Genomic DNA, 6,508 nt, shown 5'->3' on the forward strand with positions numbered 1-6,508 from the left:
TGTCCATTTTCTCTTTGGCTGGGCCGCACTATTATGCCATTCTTGGAAGCGACACACGCAGAAGAAGAATGCTGCTCCTGGAGAGCTATTGGCTGTGCACTATTCGGTGCGTTGTTTTTTAAAGGCAATCGATTCCAATTACATTCATGATCATGACCAATTGGTCAAACACTCTTTCAAACATCAATCTAGTTTAGTTTGTTGGTACAACGCATCGATTCGTTTACCGCAGTCATATCAACATCTATTGTATCTCGTCCCTTTCGTATCCTAATGCATATTGATATCATGACTATTGGTGGTTTTCTACCCGGAATACTTATTCAATCCGACTCTAGGCTGGTAGTACGAAGCAATCCTCGAGGAGCTTTGTTTGGTTGGTCTTTCGCACGCATTATACGGTTGCACACACGATTGACTTTTTCCCACGAATAAAACAAATCATTGATAACACCAAAACGGCATTGCGTTGCAAATGTATGCTACTTAGTGTTTCCGAAATCCTTAAAAAAATGAGTTATTTACACATGTACTAGAAGCTGTGTTTTGCCCAATACTTTCAAATCGTTCCATTGTTCGTTTTGTTCAAGATGAATTTTGTTGTTTTTTTCCACATGTTCACCAATAGTTGCATCCCCGGTTTCTATTTGTAGCTCAGTCCTATGAGTCCTGCAGAAGGCCTTCATTGTATGCTGTTTTCTTCGAAAAGCGTTTCCCAGCTGCATACAGTGCTTTGTTTGTTGTATCATAATTCTTTTTCACTCATTTTTCGTTAACTTTTCTCTTGCTTTTGTCTCTCTTCCTTGAACCTTTTTTTCAGATCTTGTCAGTCATTATCTACGATGATTGGCTGTATCTCCTTGATTGTGTGTGTGTTTTTTGTTGTTGTTTAGTGTTACTTCATCTTTCGATAAGCCAGTGACTATTACCCAAAGTGCCAGCATCAGCTTTAAGCCGATGTAAAGTTAATAAAGTAAAAACCACGAAAATTTAGCTTGTAGTACACAATTTTCCACTTGGCTATTACTTATGGTGTAATGTACACGAATTACAAACTGCTACATCGTCCTAGGAACACAATAAGAAGTAAAAAAAGACCAAGCCGAAACAACCACTAGCGAAATATAACCATTGCCACGCATGCAAGCCAAATAACACTAAACTAGTATAATCAGCTTAGATTGGCAAAACCACTTGTCCAACACCGATTTGTACAAGCTAGCTGGTGTGCCAAAACACAAACGTTGTTAGTCATTTATTCCATTTAAATCTGACATAAATGGATACTCTTGACAATTGACAATACTCATGAGAAATCTGAGAACAACATAACGTTACAAACAATGTTATCTCCCCAGTTCCCCCACACAGAGATGTTAGAAATAATTCAGTCTTTTTCTTTTCGTTTGTGTTTTCTGCTTGTTTTCTCTAGTTTTCCAACCTTAATTGCGCTTTGTTCAGGTGTAAGCAAAGAAGCACTATTTTACAGCACTAGAAATAGCTGTAAATGAGAAAAAACATGTTTCGCAGCTGCTCATGCTATGCTCATCGAGAACTACATTCATCTACAAAGATTGTTAAGTGAGGCAAGGCAAGTTTTGTAACCTTTTGCACACTCGAAATTGTTGGTACAATTACAAATGATTGGGATCATTTATGTTTTTATGATAACTAAACACACTAGTACCAACTATCCAAAATCTGGAAACAAAATGAGTGGCTTTCCTTCGGTTCAATGGCTGCAATTGTAATGATTTGCTAGCAGCCTCGCCCCAGCACACCATCGTAAATCACACGCCAACATTAGTGTTATAACGTGTTACGCATCGGACAAAACGCATGCGTGCCATGCGTATTATAGCATTGCTTCTTTTAAATAAGTACACTTTGACAATAAGTATAATGAGAGCTGGTTTGACAACATCATTGAGCGTGCATATTATTGTTGGCCACTAATTGTCGTAATCTAGGAGAAATTAAACGTTGTGTTGTGTATTCGGGTACCTCTGAGCTGGTACAACAGCATTACTGAGAAGGTAAATATGAAAGACATAACATAGGCAACAGGGAGCTTGACATTTTCTACTTTTCGGGGAGTATCACTACATCAGTTAAATCCGTTAAAAATACAACCATCTATTACGCAAAATGCAAACTGTAAACAAATTAGCCCTTGTATCACACTGCGATACAACTGGTGCACACACTGCGCTGATCGGTGTGATGTACTCATTATTATTTCATTCCAAACACAGTGTTCACAACTTTACGAGTTCGAAAGGCTGTAAGAGATGACTATACTTGGATTTTACCATCAATTTAACAGTCTTAGCTACGAAAGTCTAAACTCAAACCTTGCTCTAAACGTTCTATTATCATATATCGTACAAGAATTCCTACAGTTCACAGGATTGATATATTGACGCCGATACGATGTTTTTGTTTTTAAGAAGAAGAAGAAGATTTTTGCACATACGTTTCTATGTGATGGGTTCGTTTGCTTCCTAGTGAATTCCTTTCCGACACCTTTCGGCCACACGTTTCATCCAAAAAATATATTTTTTTGCACAAATGTGTATGCATGTGTGTCTTTGTGGTCGTATATGGTGATTTTTTGCTTACTGCGTTTATAAATAAGTGCAATGGTTTGCTTGAGCCTGTCTGCACCGCATCTTAAACTAACCCCTAATTCATTGTTATGTACTTTCGTCTATATAAATAGGTATTTCTGATTTGATTTTGTTGATTCTATTGTTTGTTTGTTACTTGGTTACACATTAGTATAGTCAGAATACTATAAAGAGCTGAAGTCGATACTCACAACGGGCGTATGAATAGTTTAAATTACTTCTTTTTAGTTAAAAGAAACATCATGATTGATGAATATGTCATTCGATATTGTTCAGTTCAAACACGCACTCTGAGTTTCTCGTATTACAGCACGATACATTTCTCCATACATGCTTTGTTCTGTTTTTCATTCAAGTCTCCAATACATCTTTAAAATATTGACACTTTTTTGAAAATATATTTGTGCTGCTTATAAGGTTTTCATTTGTTTTTTGACTTCGATCGTACACGGTACGCTGTAAGTAAAGTACAGAAAAATCTGCGCCCTATTACTGCATCCACTTTCTACTGATGTAAGTAAGTTATGTGTGTTCATTCTGTTTGAAGGGGTTGTATCGACTAAAATTCAGTTGGAATTCATTACTCTTGCGTTGTGTGTATCGTTCATTGAGATGGTTCAGAGGAAAGAAAACCAAACACTTTGCTTTAAGAAGTTTCACTGTGTTCCATTCTAGTTCAAATAGCACTATTACTCAGAAATTTATATTTTGTGTTATAACTATCATTCCGATGTATAAATGTGGGTTTTTGATCCTTTGTCTACATGCATCGATTTGTGAACTGTTCATTATCATGCAATGAGTTGTAGTCTATACTTTGCATTAAACGTGATCATTTTCTCGATCTCGTTTGTGGGACAAACTATTGGATTGTCAAATCAGTCGGCGTAGTATTGAACTGATCACACAATGTAACAGAAAAGGAAACATGATATTCGTGGAATTTGACAATCGTTCAATATACTTGGTATTTGAATGCATTACACAAGCTAAGAGAAGAACAAATTCACAATTGCACTAAAACAAGATCATATACAAACGCACCAATATATTAAACAGGCCTTCGTCGACATCATTGACAGAGCAAATATCATTAGAGAACCAGCTCGAATGAAATATCTAAGACCGTTGCCTTCGTTTATGCCATGTTTGCTCTCCCCGGTTTGTAAACAATTTTGGTAACTTTAGCCAATTTTTGGTCCCCATAATGGCTGCAATATTGCTTTGCAGTCCCGTTCTAATAAGCAAAAAAGATTTCCAATTCTTGGCTTGTCCTTCTGTTCTGTTCCGTTCTACTCTGGATGTTCCTACATGGCAATCGAGAGATGAAAATTATTTACAAGGAAGCAGTAAAGCATTAGGCGAAATTTTGGCTCTTCCTAAGCACATCGGTTCATTGCTTTTACTAGCAGTATCATACAGCTCTTGCTATTTACATACGACGTTTGCATTCTATTACAATTTCTCTCATAATTGGGAGGTGGTAGAAGAATAAAGTAGCTCTGACTTTTCAGTACCAGATGAAAGCAGCACGTTTTTAATATCTTGTTTGTTTGCTGTTACGCGTTCGTTTTGCTGTGTTTTTCTTTGTTTATTTGCTGTTGAAGGCATGATTTTACATCGAGAAGCATTTTTTTTAATCATAGCTTGAACAGATGCAACTATTTTTCTATTAATTCAAACCACTTTGATTGCTGATGCTTCTGTTACAGCTGGATTGTAACACAGCTAGAAGGTAACCAAGGTTAAGCATTCAGTTAATATGTGTCTATTGAAGTAAGCAAGCTAGTTTGTTGTACATTATTACACGTTAACACGATTCTGCCACTAAGCCGAACTTGAATATTGACATTAAAATGATAATCTTGGAAGAAAAAAGGAAGCACAAAAGAAGAATTTTGAGTTAAATGGAAAAAAGTTTAGGTATGACATGCAAATTCATTAATAATAGGTAGGTGAATATAAACAACATCGAAGCGTTTGATTACATTATTAATTTCTCTTGTTTGATTTTTGTTTCTATCAAAAGAGTTTTTTTTTGCATTTTCCTACATGTCCAAAACTGAAGAGAGTAGTAGTAGTAGTAGCATGTAAGTTATCAATCGTTAAAAACTGCTTCAAGATGGTTTTGAGTACATTTTTATATCTTTCTTTTTTGTTTGTTTTAAAACCAGAATAAAATCTTATGTTCGAAAAAATCTTTAACGTTTGAATGAAAATCTCATAATGCATTTAGAAATTAATTTGAACGAAGCTTCTGAACAGTTTGGTTTTTGTTGATAAAAGGGAGGCATCAAAGGAAGAAACATTTACTACCATGTGTGCAATTACCGGTAAAAATAGGTTAATTCAAATTTAGCAATTACTTCCAAATTTACTCTCAACATTGGCATTCTACATTGGACACACTGCAAGCAAATTGATGTAAAAGTCCTTAGCTATCAATTATTACATTTGCATTATCATGTTCAGTCTACTATCTGTTATAAAATTTGACCTAAAATGTGATTGTGATTCTATTGCACATTTACTGTAAAAAATAATGTTATGCATTTGTTTGTTTGCTTGTTTATCTGTGATCTGTGCTTTTTGTTTTTTGTTTTGTTTTGAGAATATGATGAGACAACTGCGATTATGATCTGGACGAGGTTTTTTTTATATTGCTCTACCTTTCCGGCGCAATTTATCAAACGGGCGGATAACTGGGAAGGATTAAATACTTTACCAAAGTAAAATTTACTTGCTCATACAAAATAATTGAAACGATTCTGTTCATTCGGGTGTACTCTGCAGTCAAATTTTCAATAGGATGGACTAGTACCCCTTATGTATTTTCCGTACATTGCATGTTGCTCTCGCTTTCATAGACGGAGGATGGTTTAATTGTCATTGTATTAAAAATATTATTATTCTACACATTAATTGTTTAACACATACGGACTTGTGATAGGAAGGGTTTTTACGAAGACTGAAGTGGACGCTTACATTTCTTGGCTATTTTAACACTGTGTTCATTAAATTTTTGAATCTGCGCAGCGCATTTCAGATATAGTATATCGTTGCAACGTTATATTGTAGTATGGCGTTTAACTGTTTAACCCTGCAACGGCGTACTGCTGACGGAGCTAATAGAAAGGAGGGAATGTCTTGCTACAAGAATCAAGCATTCTTGGCACTTTGTGTACTCTGTTTCCTCTTGTTCGGGAAATTTGTCACCCATTTGTTACAACCGCATTAAAATAAACACAATGTATGCACACCAGCGGGATGCATTGTAAGTAAGACATTGTTGCGAAACTACCACTTGGCTAGCTTCGTAAGAAACAAATTTTACACTACTAATTTCGAGTGATTTAACTTCAATTTTTGTATTGCATTATCTTTTGCTACAAGTCTATTCCCACGCAACTGTTCTCTGCTCTTAGAGTGTGCTGCTTTCGATTGAAATGTTTACTGTTATGTTTTGATTGCGTTTTCGTTCAATAGTAAGCACATCCTTGTGTTCAAAAAAAAAAAAACAAACCATTGCTTATAAGCTATTCATTGTTTTTATCTTTCAGTCGTTGCATAGCTTATTTTCCCTACTGTAAAAGTGTAGCGCTGTGTTCCTTGTTTACTTAAAGTACGAACCCAGTTTATCATTAATTTAAAATTCTCTGTGGCTGGCGTAATGCAGATGTTAAAATTTTAGTGAATCTTTTACTTGATGTCAACTTGACCATTACAAAGCAGACATACAAAAAAAAAACCTGTCTGATACAGAAAAAAACATAAGCAAAAGTAACGACATGATAACTTAACAGGAATTTTTAAGTTCCGTTGGTCCAGATGGCAGAATCACTACAACGAAACAAACAATCAAATTAAAAATACATGCT

Source organism: Anopheles gambiae, chromosome 2 (assembly GCF_943734735.2).
Source record: "Anopheles gambiae chromosome 2, idAnoGambNW_F1_1, whole genome shotgun sequence".
NCBI lineage: Eukaryota > Metazoa > Arthropoda > Insecta > Diptera > Culicidae > Anopheles > Anopheles gambiae.